Genomic DNA, 21,277 nt, shown 5'->3' on the forward strand with positions numbered 1-21,277 from the left:
ATCTGCTATGATATAACAAAGTGAATTAAAAATGAGCTAGCATTGTTAAGCTCTTAAAAATACTCATTTAGGCCAAGGGATGAACCAAATAATAATAAAAGAATGCCACTTATCTAAACTTGGCTCTCAGTATTAACTTCCTACAGGCTGAAAGCTTCGTGCCCAGGTCTATTATATTGTTGTAGGCCTGGCAAAAAGTACTTAATGCGGTGATATCTAAGACACCAGACCTTCAGTTCCTGCGAAGGGACGCAGTCTTGTGCTTGAGCAAAAGGATGGAAAGTCTGAAAAAAAAAATATATTCATGTTGTTGGCATTGGCTTGCTTTGAGACTTAGCAGCAGAAGCTTTGAGGTCATTTATGGAGGCCTGCCTCTTTACCTCCTTGACTGTGATGACTTCTTTTGAGGTATAATATTGTAGAGCTTTGAGTCCCACAGTCTGTCTGATCCCTTCAACTTGGTTGTAGATTCCCCTTGTCCTTTGCCTTACCCCCCACCTCCCCCCCAGTACTGCCTGACCCTGCTCTTCTCTCATTGTGCTTCTCGGCTCTCCTTTCCTTCACCATGACTTAGTGATTCTTTTCCATCTCAAACTCAAGTTGCTCCAGCTCCACCGCAAAGTAATACTAATATATTAATGACTTCTTGAAACACCAAACAGCTAAACCCATAAAACTAACATTTTACATCCACATCTTGTATAATGGTCACTCCGTGTATCTGTTTTCATTTGACTTTTGTAACAGTGGGACATAATTATCCCAGCTGGAGAGGAAGGCTACATTGTTTTTAGGTACAAATCAAGGTTTTTACAACTCCAATACCATCCTTTCTCAGATTATATGAATAGCTTCAACAGTCCATAGGAGAACATCCAGTCCTGTCATAGGAACATGTACATGAAGTTTACATTTAGAATTAATGTAAATGGACATGCGTAGGAGGCCTGTATGCTTAAAATATGAGGAAGAAATAAACTATTATGGTCATCTCTGCTCTTTGCCCCAAAAGAAAACTACAATCTAACCTGTGTATATAAATGTATAGGAAACTCGGAGACAATGGAAAAAATACAGGTTTCAGTTCAAAATGTGGTATCTGTGCTAGTTAAAATATTTATCAGAAGTAAATTTCACTTGTTCTGTTAAGAAAGTGTATAATTAGCAAATACAAAGAGCACATAGGTAGACTTCTCAACACAAGTATTTATTTACATTATGAAATAAGCTGGGAAGTCTGCTGCCTCCCTGGGGCTCAGGTAAGGGATGTTGCCAGGAGGATTCCTGAACTGGTGAGGCCCTCTGACTACTACCCACTATTAGTATTCCAGGTGGGTAGGGATGAGATTGAAGAGAGAAGTCCTAGGGCAATCAAAAGGGACTTCAGGGCCCTGGGGCATTTGGTAAAGGGGGTAGGTGCGCAGGTGATATTCTCTTCAATTCCTTTGGTATTTGGTGAAAATAGGGAAAAGACTATGAAAGTACAACAGATTAATATGTGGCTAAGAGACTGGTGCCGTAGGTGGGATTTTGGCTTTGTTGACCACGGGGCGGCTTTCATGGCACCGGGCCTGCTTATGCCGGATGGGGAACAGCTGAATCAGAAGGGGAAAAGGGTTATGGCCCAGAAGTTGGCAGGGCTGATCAAGAGGTCTTTAAACTAGGTTGGATGGGGGAGGGGGATAAGACCAGGGCAGCCACAAATGAACCTAGGGGTGACAGGCCTGCGTCAGGGGCAAGGCCGCTAGCCCAGCTGAAGTGCATTTACACCAATGCACGCAGTATGGGCAACAAACAGGAAGAGCTAGAAGCCACTGTACAGCAGGAAGGTTATGATGTGGTTGCCATCACAGAAACGTGGTGGGATGACTCTCATGACTGGAGTGCTGCTATGGATGGCTATAAGCTCTTTAAGAGGGACAGGCGAAGCAGGAGAGGCGGTGGGGTAGCGCTGTATGTTAGGGAGTGCTTGGACTGTGTTGAAATTGAGGAAGATGGTGAGGATGACAAGGTTGAATGTTTATGGGTGAAGATCAGGGGGAAGGTCGGCAGGGCGGACATTACGGTGGGAGTCTGTTATAGACCACCCAACCAGGATGAGCAGGCGGACGAGGCGTTTTACAAGCGGCTGTCAGAAGCCGCCCGCTCGCTGGCCCTTGTACTCGTGGGCGACTTCAACTTGCCGGATGTCTGCTGGAAATACAACATGGCAGAGAGGAAGCAATCTAGGAGGTTCCTCGAATGTGTGGAGGACAACTTCCTCATGCAAGTGGTAAATGAGCCCACTAGAGGAGGGGCCCTGCTTGACCTGTTGTTTGTGAACAGAGAAGGACTAGTGGGAGATGTGAGGGTTGGTGTCCGTCTTGGGAGTAGCGACCACGAAATGTTAGAGTTTTCGATAGTGGGGGAAGTAAGGAGGGGCAAGAGCAGAACTTCTGCCTTAGATTTCCGGCGGGCTGACTTTAGCCTGTTTAAGAGGTTGGTGGACCGAGTCCCTTGGGAGTCGGTCCTGAAGGGCAAAGGAGTCCAGGAAGGCTGGACATGCTTCAAAAGGGAATTGCTAAATATTCAGGAGCAGGCTGTCCCAGTCTGTAGGAAGGCAAGCCGTCGGGGAAAAAGACCGTCCTGGTTAAACAGGGAACTTAGACTAGAACTTAAGGAAAAAAAGAGAGCCTACTTGCTCTGGAAGAAGGGTCGGGTAACTTGGGAGGTCTATAGGGACGTGGCCAGGTCGTGTAGGGAGAAGATTAGAAGGGCAAAGCTCAATTAGAGCTCGATTTGGCTGCTACAGTCAAAGACAACAAAAAAAGCTTTTACAAATACATCAACAGCAAAAGGAGGGTCAAGGAGAGCCTCCACCACTTGCTGAATGAGGAGGGTAGTGTAGTGTCAGGGGATGAGGAAAAGGCAGAGGTGCTCAATGCCTTCTTTGCCTCGGTCTTTAATGTCAAGACCGGTTGTCCTCAGGAGACTCGGCCCCCAGAGCCTGAAGTTAGGGACGGGGGGGGCTGTGTGAACCCCCCGTAATCCAGGAGGAGACGGTTAGTGACCTGCTGTGCCAGTTGGACACCCACAAGGCTATGGGCCCAGATGGGATTCACCCCAGAGTAATGAAAGAACTGGCAAATGAACTTGCCAAACCACTCTCTATTATCTACTGGCAGTCCTGGTTAACTGGAGAAGTTCCAGCTGACTGGAAATTAGCAAACGTAACACCCATCTACAAGAAGGGTCGGAAGGACGATCCAGGGAACTATAGGCCTGTCAGCCTGACCTCGGTGCCAGGCAAGGTGATGGAACAGATCATCCTGAGTGCCATTACACGGCACATGCAGGACAATCGGGGCATCGGGGCCAGCCAACATGGATTCATGAAAGGCAGGTCCTGCTCGACCAACCTGGTCTCCTTCTATGACAAAGTGACCCGCTTAGTAGATGAGGGCAGGGCTGTGGATGTAGTCTATCTAGACTTCAGTAAGGCATTCGACACTGTCTCCCACAGCATCCTCCTAGACATATTGGCTGCCCGGGGCTTGGATGGGTGGACTCTTAAATGGGTTAAAAACTGGCTGGATGGCCAAGCCCAGAGAGTGGTGGTGAATGGGGCAAAGTCCAACTGGCGGCCGGTCACTAGCGGTGTTCCCCGGGGCTCAGTTCTGGGGCCGGTGCTGTTCAATATCTTTATAGATGATCTAGACATAGGGATTGAGTGCACCCTCAGCAAATTTGCAGATGACACCAAGCTGGGTGGCAGTGTCGATCTGCTGGAGGGTAGGAAGGCCCTACAGAGGGATCTGGACAGGTTAGATAGATGGGCCGAGACCAACGGCATGAGGTTCAACAAGAACAAGTGCCGGGTCTTACACTTTGGCCACAACAACCCCATGCAGCGCTACAGGCTGGGGGAAGAGTGGTTAGAAAGCGGCCCGGTGGAAAGAGACCTGGGGTGCTGATCGACAGCCAGCTAAACATGAGCCAGCAGTGTGCCCAGGTGGCCAAGAAGGCCAATGGCATCTTGGCCTCTATTAGGAATAGTGTAGCCAGCCGGTCTAGGGAAGTGATCATCCCTCTGTACTCGGCACTGGTGAGGCTGCACCTTGAGTACTGTGTCCAGTTCTGGGCCCCGCACTTCAAGAAAGATGTTGAGGTGTTGGAGCGAGTCCAGAGGAGGGCGACCAAGCTGGTGAAGGGTCTGGAGGGTCTGACCTACGAGGAATGGCTGAGGGAGCTGGGGTTGTTTAGCCTGGAGAAGAGGAGGCTCAGAGGTGACCTTATTGCAGTCTACAACTACCTGAAGGGAGGTTTTAGTGGAGTGGGAGTTGGCCTCTTCTCCTGGGCAACTAGCGATAGGACAAGAGGGCACAGCCTCAAGCTTTGCCAGGGGAGGTTCAGGTTGGACATCAGGAAGAATTTCTTTACAGAAAGGGTTATTAGACATTGGAATGGGCTGCCCAGGGAGGTGGTGGAGTCACCATCTCTGGATGTGTTTAAGAAAAGACTGGACATGACACTTAGTGCCATGGTCTAGTTGACAGGGTGGTGTCAGGGCAACGGTTGGACTCGATGATCCCTGAGGTCTCTTCCAACCTGATTGATTCTGTGATTCTGTGATTCTGTGAAGCGTATATAGCACAGCTCTAGCACTGTAATTAATTCTCGATAAGACGAGTCTATGTAGACTTACTGTCTATGTAAGAATTTGTATCTTTTTTTTTCTTTCTTTTTAATCCGAAGAGAGAAAAATGGTCTGCTCAAAGACTTGCATCTTGCCAGATCTTTTTTAGGCTGACATGTGAATCAAGCTGTACATTACAGAACAGAAGTTCACAGTCTTCAGAGTGCAATTGGGGCGATATTCAAGTAGAGCTTATAAGTGATACCTAGTGACCATTCTTACTTGCTTCTCACTATGGAGAAAGATGCTTTCAGAAAGATTCTTACTAGTAACCTTTGTTTTTACTGGATTGCTTACAGACTAATACCCTGTTCATGCAAGCCAGTGTGGTGGTCTCTGTCTTATTAGTATTACCTCTCTCTTTGGTGTCTGCAACTGCAAAGTTAACAAGTTATGAAGTGATTTGGAGCATGACTCTACAGGTGTTGGACAGTGGTATTATGCCGTGACTGCTATCTTGAGATGTTGATTTTGAATAAGAATAAAAATTAATTACACTCAAAGCAGAATTTTAGATCCTAAGAACTTTATAAATTGATATACTGAAGTCTTCTTGTGGTTTTTCCTTTAAGTACTTCAAGAAATATTGGCACTATAACAGAGCAGGTATAAGTGCCTGATCAACACAAGTTTTAAAATCAGTAAAATATTAAAAATTATTACATTATTAAAATGAATTGTCTCCTCTTACAGGGCAATTTCTGTGTGTTATGAACTCTCAGACAACGACTTGGCCTTCATCAAACAGTGTAGGGATGGTTCAAGTTTTCTTAACTTAATTGACTCCCCTGAACATGTTGATTTCTCCTCTGACGTTACAGCAGCTCTCTGTGTCACTGATGATGCCCTTGTTGTGGTTGACAATGTTTCAGGTAAGCATGCTCTTCTAATTAGAAAGACCTCAGTGCATTTTATTTTCTACCTCTTAAGGAAAAAAAATCATGTGTAATGGAAAAAGCTTCTTTCTCTGGAAGTTTAACTTCTAATGGTATGAATTCTGATTTGCAGTCTTAGTCTATGGCCTTTCCTGTATCTTAGAGGATTATATCCACTGTGTTTCCAGCTTATGGGTTGAATGTAGAGTAACTGAGGAAATAAAATCAATCTTTCAGTAAAATCCTAGGGAGTGGAGCTGCCTGTCATTCTTCTCCTCCTTCAGTTAGAAAATGGAGCGATACATGCAACTGAGTAATGATGGTTTCAGGGAGCACTGAGACTACCACCAATTTCCCAGTTTGAATTTCCCAGTCACTGCTGTACGAAGTAGATTAGAGATCTTGCCTATATGTATAATGCATGTTTTATTTGTGCTTATATTTTTTAAGGGGTTTGTGTACAGACAGAGACTGTATCAAACCAGTATGATGATGAACAAAATGGATCGTGCTTTGCTGGAATTGCAGCTGGAGCCTGAGGAACTCTACCAGACATTTCAGCATATTGTGGAAAATGTCAACGTCATCATTTCCACCTATGGAGAGGATGAAACTGGACCAATGGGTAATATTATGGTAAAGAAAACTTTCAAACTTTGCTGTGGTTGAAATCCTTATTTTGGAGAATACCAGCCTTGATATGAAACAATTGCTTACATTTATGGCAGTTCAGATCTCTGGCCAACCTGAAGGAGCCGTTCTTCAGTCCCCTTCCACCTCCACTGTTTCATACTTTTTCTTTTGGGGATATTATTTCAGACCAACCAACTGGGGAGTGAAAGCAACTAGGAGAGAGGAGAGAATTCACAAAGCAAATAATCTTCTAGTGATACTTTCTCACTAACAAAATGTGTAACCTCAAGCCAGTTGCTCTATGTCATTCAAACATCAAATGTCAGATGTTTGCCTGGCATAAACTGCTGAAGGGAAACTATGGTTGCAAATTTAAGGCAAAGGACCAGAAGCCAGAAGACTAGCTTTCTGTGCCTGACTTTGCTGCTTATGTCACTTACACGACAAGAAACATGGCCTTTCTGCTATTCCTGACTGAGAAGACATTTAATTTGCTCTTTTCTGATCTGAAGATGTAGGTCTCATTCTACCAGTAATTATATCATAATATGCTGGATATCTCTGGAAGGATGGTTTGAAACTAGAAAGACAAATAGTATTTTCTATATTGCAGCTGAGAATTGTAAAATAAAAAAACAAAGTCAACTGAGAGTCTTCTCTGGTGGTTCAGCTGTTACAGTAAGGAATCATCAGAATCAGGCTGCTTCAGATATTATTTTTTCTACCAAATAGCTACAAGACAGACCTTCTCACCAGAGTCTTCAGACCTGATTCCCTTTGTTTAAATGTGATCGTCCTGTACTAGCTTGTTTTATGGCTAAAATTGACTGCAGCATAATCAAGTTACTGAAACAAAGGACTCTCGGCTAGGATTGTGTTCTGATTCTTATATTCCATGAATCTCAGCCATTCTTAAGTCAGACCAGTTTTATCTGTGTGGCAGGAATGAGCCGCCTGTATTTTAATTTCCAGAGAAAGTCCAGTAACAATTCAGTTAATATTCTTTACAAAGTCATAATCCTCCAACTCCTACTTAGCACTTTACAAACCTATTTCTCAAGTTTTTATTTTAGCCTTTGTTATAAATATTTCCACTGCATGGGACAAAGTAAGGTTCTTGCTTCAAAGTAATATTCAATAGACCCATTTTAGGGGAAATATTTCCTTGTTCTATGTTTCAGAAAATATTTGGCATCTTTACTGATCCTACCTGTTGTTGAAAGCAATTCATTTCAAATCAGTGTTTTGTGAAATGCATTCACTTTTTTCCCCCTTTTAGAGATCGATCCAGTTATCAGTACTGTTGGGTTTGGTTCTGGTCTGCATGGCTGGGCATTTACTCTGAAGCAGTTTGCTGAGATGTATGTAACCAAATTTGCTGCCAAAGGTGAAAAAGCACAACTCCCTCCAGTTGAGCATTCAAAGAAAGTGGAAGATATGATGAAAAAACTCTGGGGTGATAAGTAAGTAACACAGTACACATGGAAGGAATGTAGATACATGCTTAGATACCACTGTGATGCTGTAAGGATATCAGTGATGCATCCCAGTGCATGTTGAGTTTGTGCTTCTGTAAAACTAAGCTTTCATGGGCAGCTTAGAAAGCTAGTTAGAGACATGAGTTTGTAACTCATACAACAAAAATAATTGTGTATCCAAGAGAGGCAATTGCTTGTAATGCAGATATGCTGCATGTGCCTTCTGTGGTGAGTTCTGATAACCTGCTCTGTAAGAGCAGAGAGAGAAGATTCACTCTCAGATGCTTTTATTGAGCTGCATAGGTAAAATTAATGCACAACACAAGATTATGGACCAAATCCAGTCTTTTGATACCAATAAGTATTTCTGTGAATTTAATGAACCTTAAATTATATCTCATAAATGATGGGGTTAATTTCCTATTAGATGTGTACACAACTTGCTGTTAACTGAATGCTTTATACATGTGTGAAAGCTCAATATATTTGCTTGTCTTCTGATGCCTTATAATAAATTAACCTACCTCGACTCATTTAGCTCATAGGGTACTCCAAGATTTATCTTGTATGGTATTATTTAAATAATTTTAGCAAAGCTTCAAAAGACAATTATAGATAACAGGGTGGGGTAAGAGAATTCTTGGCAACAGATTTTCTTACAGTGCCTAGTTCCTTGCAAAAGCCTAAAAATGCATGTTGAAGTCAGTGTTTTTAAGTATAGTAAAAAAACTTAAACAAACTTAAAAAAACCTTAAACAAACAAAAAGCCATCCTTTGCCTCCACAAACATCTAATGGTTATTGCTACATTCAAATAAGGATTAGCTACTCTTCTGCTATTTTAATCTCTGCTTAAATGTGAAACTTACTTGACAAAGTTTTCTTTTAAAAATAACTATGTGGAAATTTTCAGGAAAAGTGGATACTCCTGAAGTTCAAACTGGATGAGTAAAAATAAACATCTTTAGATATTTTGATCCAGCAGCTGGAAAATTCAGCAAATCAGCCACTAGCCCAAATGAAAGGAAGTTGCCGACGACATTTTGCCAGCTAGTTCTGGATCCTATCTTTAAGGTAAAGCAGTATTTTGTCTTGATTTGATAGCAGGAGTGTAAGAGGAGACTTTTTTTTTAGTTTAGCAGGTTAGCTCTTAGGAAAGTCAGCCCTCTTATAAAGTAGGTCCATACTTTCTGTTGAGACTAGAAAAATTCTGCAGTATAAGAACAATGTGCAAAAGGTGGGACAGAAGTAGAAGGCAGCAAATCTGAATGATCTGTTCCCTGAAATAACATATTCTGCATATCATTAGATTAAAGATTTGTGTGTCTTGTGTGTGAACCTCTTCTGATAGGAATTTGGAATATCCTTTGGTATTAGAAACATTTGATATAATTTGTGAATCTTGAGCTGTATGATCCATGCAAATAGTTTCTCAAACAAAAGCCCAGAACAGAGAAACCAGAGGGTTTTCAGACATACAACATGTTTAAGAAATGGTAAGCAAAACATGTCTCTGTTATATTACTTACTCTGGTCGCTATAAATTTGTTTCAGATCTTTGATGCCATTATGAATTTTGAGAAGGAAGAGGCAGCCAAGCTGATAAAGAAACTTGCTATCAAGCTAGACATCGAAGATTGAAATAAAGAGGGGAAACCCCTTAAGGTAACTTGGCCTTTCTACTTCATTAGAATTGCCAGCACGGTAGCATTTCCTACCCTTGAGCTGTGTCATGAGAACAGTCTTTTAGGTCTTTCTAAAATCCACAGAAACTTACCTTAATTGTCTTTTTATAAGCTGGTCAGTTAATTTATGCATCAGGAATGTCATGATTTGAAATAAAATGCTTGGTAATGTACTGCACTGAATTTGCTAGAGAGGTAACAGGACTTAAGTGTGTTGCAACCTACAAAAGATACACCTGTTTTGATTTAAGAAAAGGGAGAAAATTTTTATTTCATACATTAGAAAAAACACCAATACACTCTTCTCAAGGTGTAAATGCAATGTGAATACCAAGTGTATGGCCACGCATGTCTGCTGTGGCTGTGTAATCAGAAACATGGTTTCTGGTTGGCTCTCACAAATTCCTTAAAAGAACACTGCTGAATGCCGGTAAACCTTTTGAAGAGTCATATCTGAAAGCACGTGATCACTTTCTGTGTAGCAGTGAATGTTAAGAGCAGAGACTTTTAAGAAACTACCCAGTTCCTGTGCTAACTCGTGTTCCCCTCAGATATGTTAAAACCCACATGAAAACGGGGCCCAGGGGATACATGTGGAAACTTCTTGAAATAATCACTGGAGAAGGGAAATCCAACCACATCACTGTGGCAAATGGCCAGAGATTTAATAAAACATTTGGTTTTATTTTTATCTTCCATGTATGGAAAACACAGCCATAAAATATGACTATTCATGGACCTTTTTTCTTCTGCAATTGTAATCTGTGGTCAGCAGAGAAGGAGGACATTGGTGTTTTATTTCAGGAACTTAATATAATCCAAGAAGCCTAACCTTTTTGTTGAAATGTAAGTCACTAGCCCAAGGGAAAAAAGAATGCAAGGAGTGCTGGTTTTCAGTAATTCAAACATACAGTTATGTTCAAATTGCTTGTTCTCAATAAGTATTTTACTCATAGCTTTTAACAAGATTTAAGTAGTCATAGGGAAATTTTAAATGGCTGTTGTGACTTTTTACACTGCATCCCTAGGTGTAGCCTTCTACATGCTATCCAAAGGGTTTATTTGGAGGTCAGTTATTATTTTTGTTGAAATAAGTTTTAATTACAATGTGAATTTTAGGTCCCTAGGCCGTGATGTGCTGATGGCTGCCTGCTGGAGATGCCTTGCTTCAGATGATTACCATTCACTTACCTTCCCCTGTAACATCACAAAAATACCGCTGTGAACTTTTTTATAAGGGGCCACATGATGATGAAGCTGCTAAGGGGAAAAAAAAATTTCCCAGCTTACCAAGGACAGTGTCACGGTTTAAAGCTGGGCCGGCTATTAAACCTGTGGCAGACGCTCTCTGTTAACCCTCCCCCCCCACCCAGAAGGGAAAGGGAAAGGGAAAAGGGAGAGAGACTTCACAGAATCACAGAATCACAGAATGTTAGGGATTGGAAGGGACCTCGAAAGATCATCTAGTCCAATCCCCCTGCCGGAGCAGGATTACCTAGACCATATCACACAGGAATGCGTCCAGGCGGGCTTTGAATGTCTCCAGAGAAGGAGACTCCACAACCTCTCTGGGCAGCCTGTTCCAGTGTTCGGTCACCTTCACCGTAAAGAAGTTTTTCCTCATATTTATGCGGAACCTCCTGTGTTCCAGCTTGCACCCATTGCCCCTTGTCCTGTCAAGGGATGTCACTGAGAAGAGCCTGGCTCCATCGTCATGACACTTGCCCTTTACATATTTATAAACATTAATGAGGTCACCCCTCAGTCTCCTCTTCTCTAAGCTAAAGAGACCCAGCTCCCTCAGCCTCTCCTCCTAAGGGAGATGTTCCACCCCCTTCATCATCTTTGTGGCTCTGCGCTGGACTCTCTCTAGCAGTTCCCTGTCCTTCTTGAACTGAGGGGCCCAGAACCGGACACAATACTCCAGATGCGGCCTCACCAGGGCAGAGTAGAGGGGGAGGAGAACCTCTCTTGACCTGCTAACCACACCCCTTCTAATACACCCCAGGATGCCATTGGCCTTCTTGGCCACAAGGGCACACTGCTGGCTCATGGTCATCCTGCTGTCCTCTAGGACCCCCAGGTCCCTTTCCCCTACGCTGCTCTCCAACAGCTCTGCCCCCAACTTGTACTGGTACATGGGGTTGTTCTTGCCCAGATGCAGGACTCTACACTTGCCCTTATTATATTTCATTAAGTTTCTCCCCGCCCAACTCTCCAGCCTGTCTAGGTCCCTCTGAATGGCTGCGCAGCCTTCCGGTGTGTCAGCCACTCCTCCCAGTTTGGTGTCATCAGCGAACTTGCTGACAGTGCACTCTATTCCCTCATCCAAGTCATTAATGAATATATTGAATAGTACTGGTCCCAGTACCGACCCTTGAGGGACTCCGCTAGACACAGGCCTCCAACTGGACTCAGTCCCATTGACCACCACTCTCTGGCTTCTTTCCTTCAGCCAGTTCACAATCCACCTCACTATCCGATCATCCAGACCACACTTCCTCAGTTTAGCTGCGAGGATGCTGTGGGAGACTGTGTCAAACGCTTTACTGAAATCGAGATAGACCACATCCACAGCTTTACCATCATCTATCCACCAGGTTATGTCCTCATAAAAGGCTATCAAGTTGGTTAAGCATGACTTCCCCTTGGTGAAGCCATGCTGAGTGCCCCTAATGATCCCCCTGTCCTTGATGTGCCTAGAGACAGCATCAAGAACAAGTTGTTCCGTCACCTTTCCGGGGATGGAGTTGAGGCTGACCGGTCTATAGTTACCCGGGTCCTCCTTCTTGCCCTTTTTGAAGACTGGAGTGACATTCGCTTTCCTCCAGTCCTCAGGCACCTCTCCCGTTGCCCACGACTTAACAAAGATGATGGAGAGTGGCCTAGCAATGACTTCCGCCAGCTCCCTCAGCACCCGTGGGTGCATCCCATCAGGGCCCATGGATTTATGGACATCCAGGTTGCTTAATTGGTCCCTGACCCAGCCCTCATCTACCAAGACAGATTCCTCCTCTATCCTGACGACTTCTGGGGCCTCAGGGGTCCGGGGCTCCTCAGGACAGCCTCCAGCAGTATAGACAGAGGCAAAGAAGGCATTCAGTAACTCCGCCTTCTTTTTATCCTCTGTCTCCAGGGCCCCCACCTCATTCACCAGTGGGCCTACATTGCCTCTAGTGTTGGTTTTACCTGCAATGTATTTGAAGAAGCCCTTTCTGTTGTCCTTGACCTCTCTTGCAAGGTTTAATTCCAAGGAGGCCTTAGCTTTCCTAGTTGCCTCCCTACATCCTCTGACAACAGACTTATATTCCTCCCAAGTGGCCAGCCCCTCCTTCCATGATCTGTACACCCTCTTCTTCCACTTGAGTTTGCCCAGCAGTTTCCTGTTTAACCATGCAGGTCTCCTGGTACCCTTCCTTGACTTCCTACCTGCTGGGATGCTCTGATCTTGAGCTCGGAAGAAGCAGTCCTTGAATGCTAACCAACTATCTTGGGCCCCCTTACCTTCTAGTACCCTGTCCCATGGGATTTCCCCTAGCAATTGCTTCAAAAGGCCAAAGTTGGCCCTCCTGAAGTCCAGGGTTGTGCTTCTGCTAGCTATTCTGTTCCTGCCACATGAGATCCTGAACTCTACCATTTCATGGTCGCTACAACCAAGGCTGCCCTCAACCTTCACCGCTTCAACCAGACCCTCTGTCCTGGTTTGGCCTAAACCAGGCCGATTTTCCTTTCAGTGATTTTTACTTTCAGCTAAGTCTCCTCTAAGTAACTGCACTTTCTGAAACTAACTGCATGTTTTCGAAGACAGTGTCTGCTTCCAGGACTGATAACGCTCGAAGTTTGTAGTTATCACTGAGGCACCGGTAGGGATGTTGTGCAGAAAGGCTCTTGCTGTACTTGTTCTTGAGAGAAACCAAGGTCACTGCTGAATTCCTCACTGCTTATGAGTGAAGAGCCGAAGGGGGGTCGCAGCTGCAGGGGGGAGCGGACAGGGAAGGTGACCCAAAATTGACCAACGAGGGTATTCCATCCCATACACTTCATTCTCGGTATAAAGCGGGGGGATCACGAGGGTCTCGCTCTCTTTCTGCTATGGCCGGTGTCCAAGGAGGACTCCGTCTGTTTTCCTGCTGCCCCCGATCCCGATCCATGCATCCCTGAATCCAGCTCTCGACCGTCACTAGGCCCAGCCTGGGCCTTCCCGGAGCCTGCCCTGCAGTGCCGGTGGTGACGTGGCTGACTTCAGGGGAGCTCAATCTTGGTTTTGTATATATATATTTGTATATATTTGATTATTTCTATTATTGTTATTATACTCTTTTTCATTATTATAGTTTATTAAAACTGTTTTAACTTTCCAACCCGGAAGTCTCTCTCCCTTTTCCCTTTCCCTTTCCCTTTCCCTCTGGGGGGAGGGGGGGGATAACAGAGGGCATCTGCCGCAGGTTTAATAGCTGGCCCAGCTTTAAACCGTGACACCCTCCTTGTTAGTGAGGATAAGATCCAGCAGTGCTCCTCTCCTAGTTGGCTCATCCACCATTTGCATCAGAAAGTTATCATCAATGCACTGGAGGAACCTCTTGGACTGAGGATGGCTGGCTGAGTAGGCCTCCCAGCAAATATCAGGGTAGTTGAAATCCCCCATGACAACCAGGCCCTGTAACTGTTAGACTGCTGTCAGCTGCCTGTAGAAGGCCTCATCACCCTCCTCATCCTGATCCGGTGGCCTGTAATAGACACCCACAACAGTATCACCCCTGCCAGCCTGCCCCTTAATTCGCACCCACAAACTCTCAACTCGCTCCTGATCCGCCCCTGGACAGAACTCAATACATTCTAGCTGCTCACTCACATAAAGAGCAACTCCACCACCTCTCCTTAGTGGCCTGTCTTTCCTGAACAGGACATAGCCATCCATGACCACATTCCAGTCATGCAAAGTGTCCCACCAAGTCTCTGTAATTGCCACTAGATCATAGCCCCCCTGACCGAGCACGGATTTCCAACTCCTCCTGTTTATTCCCCATGCTGCATGCATTGGTGTACAGGCATTTCAGGGAGACTTCCGGGTTGGAAAGTTAAAACAGTTTTAATAAACTATAATAATGAAAAAGAGTATAATAATAATAATAATAATAGAAATAATCAAATATATATACAAAACCAAAATCGAGCTCCCCCGATGTCGGCCACATCACCACCGGCACTGCAGGGCAGGCTCCGGGAAGGCCCAGGCTGGGCCTAGCGACGGTCGAGAGCTGGATTCAGGGATGCACAGATCGGGATCGGGGGCAGCAGGAAAACGGACAGAGTCTTCTTTGGACACCGGCCATAGCAGAAAGAGAGCGAGACCCTCGTGATCCCCCCTCTTTATACTGAGAATGACGTGTATGGGATGGAATACCTTCGTTGGTCAATTTTGTGTCACCTGCCCTGTCCGCTCCCCCCTGCAGCTGCGACCCCCCTTCGGCTCTTCACTCATAAGCAGTGAGGAATTTAGCAGTGACCTTGGTTTCTCTAATAAGTACAGCAAGAGCCTTTCTGCATAACATCCCTACTGGTGCCTCAGTGATAACTACAAACTTTGAGCGTTATCAATCCTAGAAGCAGACACTGTCTGCAAAACATGCAGTTAGTTTCAGAAAGTGCAGTTACTTAGAGGAGACTGAGCTGAAAGTAAAAATCACTGAAAGGAAAATTGGCCTGGTTTAGGCCAAACCAGGACAGACAGTCAAAAATACAGCACCCCTAGTGCACAGATGAGTAAAACTGCCTAAAATGGATTTGGATTAAGTTTCTGTATTAGAATTACTAATTTGGGCACTCTGTTGAGCAGGGTATTACAAAAAGTAAGAAAGCAAAGGAAAAGCTTTGGGGTACTACACACAAAACTTGCTTTATGTCCTTATATGCTGGATGCTGATGTGTGTGAAACCACATTGTATTTATTTTAGATTCAGAGAATGTTTGGTTGAGATGAGCAGGAATATGGTATGTACCAGCCTTTGGATATACTGTAAGAGATGGATGGAGCAGCAAGTTCATTACCCTCATTCTCTCTGCAGCTTTGATTATGGTCACCTAGTGAATCGTGTGATTTCTCCTCAGTCACAGTCAGAATCATAACAAGATACTTTACTTGCAAACACTTCTAACGTGTCCCCTGGTATGTTTTTACTGTTCTCTGACTCTCAACTTTAAAGGTGGAGGACGAAAATCTGGTAAAAAATGGACCCATCTCCCAGTTGTCTGAAGGTGTGGCTGAGATCATGACTAGATAAAGAGCAAATAGCTGAATCTGAATCTGTTGGTTTGACATTAACAGGAAGGGTTAAGTTTTGAAGAATGCATCTGTAATATGATCATCAACTTGAGTGTTTTCAAGAGGATCTGCATTTTTTGGATTTGTGTGGATTTGTCACTTCCCCTCAGAAACCCACAAATGTTTAAATAAATAAATCATATTTGAAGTAATTTTCAAGTCCAGTATTAGCAGAAGAGAAGCTTTCTCTGTGATGGCACGTGTTTAATGCTCTAATAAACTGTTAACTCTTTCTCGCAAAACCAAACAGGACTTCTGGTTAGAGGTCCTGCTTCTGACCGTATCATCCATATGATCACTGAGGACGTGAACTTCTAGCACTGTATTTTGTTTTCCGGATTCTAATGGATTACAGAGGATCTTTGAATCCCCCTATTCAAAACTTTCCCTGGGACTAGGTCATATTAGTAGAGATTTAGTGGTATCATGGAACTTGCTACCAGAAGAGGGAAGCTTGGGCAACCAGAGAATAAGTACTAACAGAGGTCTCAGTATGGAAAGAAACGACAGTGGTGATGATTCATTACCTTAACAAAGAATTCTTGATAGCTACCATAGCTATAATTCATCTGTCCGCACACATTTGTCTTTTACTAACTGAAAAGGAGAGGAGCTCTTAATAAGGTTCACTGAATTTTGAGAATCATATGTATCTAGTTCTAAGTTTTGAAGTCTCACAGAAAATGATACATATTTTATTGCAGGTGTCAAAAACTGTGATCCCAAAGGCCCTCTGATGATGTATATTTCTAAAATGGTCCCCACATCTGATAAGGGGTGTTTCTATGCCTTTGGGCGAGTCTTCTCTGGTATTGTTTCTACTGGACAGAAAGTTTGAATCATGGGACCAAACTATACACCTGGCAAGAAAGAAGACCTTTACCTAAAACCCATTCAAAGGTAGATGGAAATAGTATATTTCTTTTGAATAGCAATGCATGCAAAAACAAATGCTTGCTTTTAGTTTTTGTAATCCTAATGAAATGAAGATTGTATTTCTTTATAAGAGTCTTCTTTTCCTGTTTAATAAAATCAGTAATCCAGAGGGATTATAGGCAAATAATAGGCAATTCTCCTTTGTGTGAAAAGCCTTAGCTTTTTGGAAATACTGGGGATAAAACAAGTATTCAAGGATTGTTGCTCATCCTCTGTCTTTGTGGAACCATTTTGATGAGGGGTTCATTATGTTGAGCCCATTGAGGATGTACCTTGTGGCAAGATTGTTGGTCTAGTTAGTGTTGACCAGTTTTTGGTGAAGATGGGTACCATTACCACCTTTGAACATGCCCACAACATGAGAGTGATGAAATTTAGTGTTAATCCAGTTGTACGTGTTGCCGTTGAAGCAAAAAACCCTGCTGATCTACCAAAACTAGTTGAAGGTCTAAAGCGTCCGACCAAGTCTAATCCTATGGTTCAGGTGAGTGTTAGCTGTAAGTTTTAGCTTTAGAGCTACTGGTTTGCAGTGCAACACTCAAAGCATTCGACTTTATTCAGAGAGCTCTTTATGTGATCTAATGGCATGGCTGCAGGCTCGAAACAGTTTTCAGTTGTGATTGTATGAGCTAACACAAGATAAATAGGGATAAGTTAGGTCAGCATTTGACTAGGAAGATCCTGAGGAAAAACACAAACTCTGCAGCAATTAGCGTTGGCTTTTTGAGCAGTACTTTTCCTTACATTTTTTTTAATGCTCAAATACCTCAGTAGGATAGGAACTATGTTTAATGTGAGAGTACCCAGTTCTGTTGGTGAGGAGATTCATTCTGGAACACTCCTGGAAACAATATAGAGATGATAATTTGTTAAATTTTTGAATACTTGGGGTTGAGCAGTTTTGGGATCTGACATTTTTCTGATTTAGTCTGAGTGTGTTTCTTTTAATACTAATAAATGCTTAAAATGTTTACTCCCTACTATTTCCTCTTCTAGTGTATTATTGAAGAGTCTGGTGAACACCTCATTGCTAGAGCAGGGGAGCTGCGTCTAGAAATTTGCCTTAAAGATCTGGAAGAAGATCATGCTTGTATTCCAGTTAAGGTATTCAGGATTTGTTTGTGGCCTGCAGTGTATGGAACATGACTAAATATTAACCTTTGAAAATATCATCTTAATCTGCTGTTGTTGGTTTCCTTAGAGCAACTTCCTTAAAGCAATTTGAAACTTTTTAGGAGACCAACCGATTAAGTAATAAAAGGAATTCTTTATTAGTTCATTGAAAGAGCTTAGAATTAAGACAGAGATGTGAAGAAAATCCAGTGAACAGGAAAACTAACTTGAACAATGACGGTAACCATAGATGCGCTACTGAAAATGTTGATGTTTCTCTTGATGAAGCTAGCAGAGCATGCCTGGGTGACTGAGTGAACCTGGCATTAACACACTGCCTCAGGAGAAGTCGCGGTTTATTGAATGGCATTTGATCGGTATGCGGAAATGATCAGCTTTGTACTTGGGAATTTTTTGTCTTTGATCTACTTGATAGAAATCAGACCTAGTTGTATCTTACTGTGAGACAGTTGGTGAGTCAAGCCAGGTATGCTTATCCAAATCTCCCACCAAACACAAGGCTGTATATGAAGGCTTGACCCTTTCCTGATGGCCTGGCAGAGTACGTAGACAAACGTTCCCATCAAGAACTGAAACAGCATGCGCGTTACCTGACAGAGAAATATGAGTGGGATGTGTCTGAGACTCGTAAGATTTGGTGCTTTGGACCTGACGGTACCAGTCCAAATATCTTAGTTGACATTGCAAAAGGTGTCCAGTATCTAAATGAAGTCAAAGACGGTGGTGTTGCTGGTTTCCAGTGGGCTACGAAAGAGGTAAGTATAGTTCTGTATGTTGTACTTGCATCTTGTGTTACTGAAATGTATCTGAGCTCTATTTATGTGAAATCTTTAGAAACTGTCGATAACTGATAAGAACAGGGTAGTGGGCTTAGTTGGAATTTGTCCCCACTGAAGAACGTATGTCACTCAACCTATGTAATGAACACATTTTTATCTGTGAGTATTTTAATGTTTGTTTCAAGTGTGAGTTCTCAAATGCTAGAGGAACATTTGAGTCTTTCCTAGAAGGACTTTGCTGTGTGTATAGTGTACACTGCCTTGGTCCAATTATAACTGTTCAGCATCAGCATGAGTGACTTAAATCAGGCCAGAATCCTGCAAAGTGAAGGTTCATCTCTCAAACTCTTGAGTAGTATCACACCTTTGTTTTTTCCCTTTTAATACTGCAGGCTGTCTTGTGTGAGGAGAACATGAGAGGTGTTTGTTTTGATATCCATGATGTCCACTCTGCACGCTGATACTATTCACCGTGGTGGTGGGCAAATCATTCCTACTGGGAGGAGGGTTCTGTATGCCTCTAATCTTACAGCACAACCCAGGCTTACGGAACCTGTCTATCTGGTAGAAATACAGGTATGCAACAGGGTATTATAGATGAGATCATAGAATCATTTAGGTTGGAAAAAACCCTTAAGATCATCAAGTCCAACCATTAACCCAGCACTGCCAAGTCCGCCACTAAACCATGTCCCTAAGCACCACATCTACATGTCTTTTAAATACCACCAGGGATGGTGACTCCACCACTGCCCTGGGCAGCCTGTTCCAATGCTTGACAACCCTTTCTGTGAAGAAATTTTTCCTGATATCCAGTCTAAACCTCCCCTGGCACAACTTGAGGCCGTTTCCTCTCATCCTATCACTTGTTACTTGGGAGAAGAGACTGATCCCCACCTTGCTACACCCTCCTTGCAGGTAGTTGTAGAGAGTGATAAGGTCTCCCCTCAGCCTCCTTTTCTCCAGGCTAAACAATCCCAGTTCCCTCAGCTGCTCCTCATCAGACTTGTGCTCCAGACCCTTCACCAGCTTCGTTGCCCTTCTTTGGACTTGCTCCAGCACCTCAATGTCTTTCTTGTAGTGAGGGGCCCAAAATATATAATTATGTTTCTGCGTTCTCTTCCGAGAAACCATGATAGCTCTGTTCTATGTCCTTTAGATCGGTGATGCAAAGACTTTGAGAAGAGGTTTTTCATTCCAAAGTTAGAAAGAGGTTGAACAGAAACAGCAAAATCTAGGCAGGGAGGTGAATTATGCTGTTCTTTATGAATTGCCAGTACCTTTGGGAAGGTTATGATTTGTTTGGTTTTTTTTCCCCTCCTTTCTTTCTGTCACTGTAAACACTCAGGAGAACAAACAATGGGTATTTTAAACAACCAGAAAGAGCAGCAAGGATTTTTAATGATGTTTTTTAATAAGCTTTTTTTGAGCTGTTTAAACATTAACTTCTGTCCTTTGACTAACTGGATTTTCTTGGTAAATGAAATTCTTCCATGAAAGAGCCTGGAACATATATTCCATGCTAAAAGTATTTATTTATCACCAAGTATAGCTATTCACATACCAATTTGTCTTAACTGTCCTAAAAGCAATTGGAAGATTTAAAACCTGCTTTAAAAATTAATTCCAGACTACGGTGCTGGGTGGTGGGCAGGAAATCTACCACCTCAGTTGCTTAAAAAATGTTTTAGCCATGAGGGCTGAAGAAGATGAGTGCAACTAAGGCCAAAACAGCAAAACAGAGAATTTTTTCACCTCAGTGACTTGTGAGACCTATGGTGACAAAGCAGAGGCATTTTGCAACCTTAGTGGTATGTTTCTAAGCAAATGTGGTTTTTTTTTTTTAAGTAGAGTTTTTATCAGAGTGCTTGTCAGCCATGTTGGAAGGTCTAAGATAAGGTACAGCGAGATCCTGTTTGTATAAAATTCGCATCCTGTAGTAAATGCATTTATTACAAAAGCACTAGAGGACTCTGCTTGCTTGTGCCCAAAGATTGTTGAAGGTAATTCACTGAGCATATGCACTTTTGCCTCACTTTTTGTCTGTAAACTACAACCCGGTACAGTCAGTATATACAGTAATTGGAAACTTCACAGTCGTGTGAGGCAGAGAAGGCAGGCAGAGCTTCTGAAAGATGTTTTGGAAGTGAGAGTGAAGCCACTTGTTACACATGAGGAAAATTTCTCGAGTGAGGCACCATCATGAGAAAAACATCAAGAGAGCTGTCTAGAGGGGTTGTCTAATGCTGCCTGGTTGTGTTCTAATAACTGGTGATCTCCTCCTTTTATGTAACTTGATAGAATTTTTTTTTTTATAGTGCCCAGAACAAGTGGTTGGTGGGATCTATGGTGTGCTGAACAGGAAATGGGGACACATTTTTGAAGAATCCCAAGTGGCAGGAAGTCCAATGTTTGTGGTCAAGGCATTATCTACCTGTAAATGAGTCATTTGGTAAGATGATGCTTCTTTTGTTACCCTCATGCAATTAAAGAAAGACCTCTGCAGGATGAGAGAGACTTAAGAATTCCCATTTTATTAGCTCCAAGCTTCTGCCTGTTGTCCTTTCACATCTTCAGTTCAGAACAAATAATTTACTCATCCTTTTTTTCCTGGCAGCCTACTCCATTGGGCTTTCGTGCCAGCAGAAGGTACCAAAAAAGATCATAGAATCATAGAATCGTTTTGGTTGGAAAGGACCTTTAAGATCATCGAGTCCAACCGTTAGCCTAGTACTGCCAAGTCTACCTCTAAACCATGTTC

The 21,277-nt window shown here is 43.1% G+C and overlaps 1 pseudogene; it reads left to right on the top strand.

Annotated features, from left to right (window-relative positions):
• Positions 1 to 5,469: 5,469 nt before the first annotated feature.
• LOC137675647 (elongation factor 2-like) overlaps positions 5,470 to 21,277 on the top strand; it is a 29,326-nt pseudogene continuing 13,518 nt past the window's right edge.

Source organism: Nyctibius grandis, chromosome W (genome assembly GCF_013368605.1).
Source record: "Nyctibius grandis isolate bNycGra1 chromosome W, bNycGra1.pri, whole genome shotgun sequence".
In the NCBI taxonomy this organism is placed as follows: domain Eukaryota; kingdom Metazoa; phylum Chordata; class Aves; order Nyctibiiformes; family Nyctibiidae; genus Nyctibius; species Nyctibius grandis.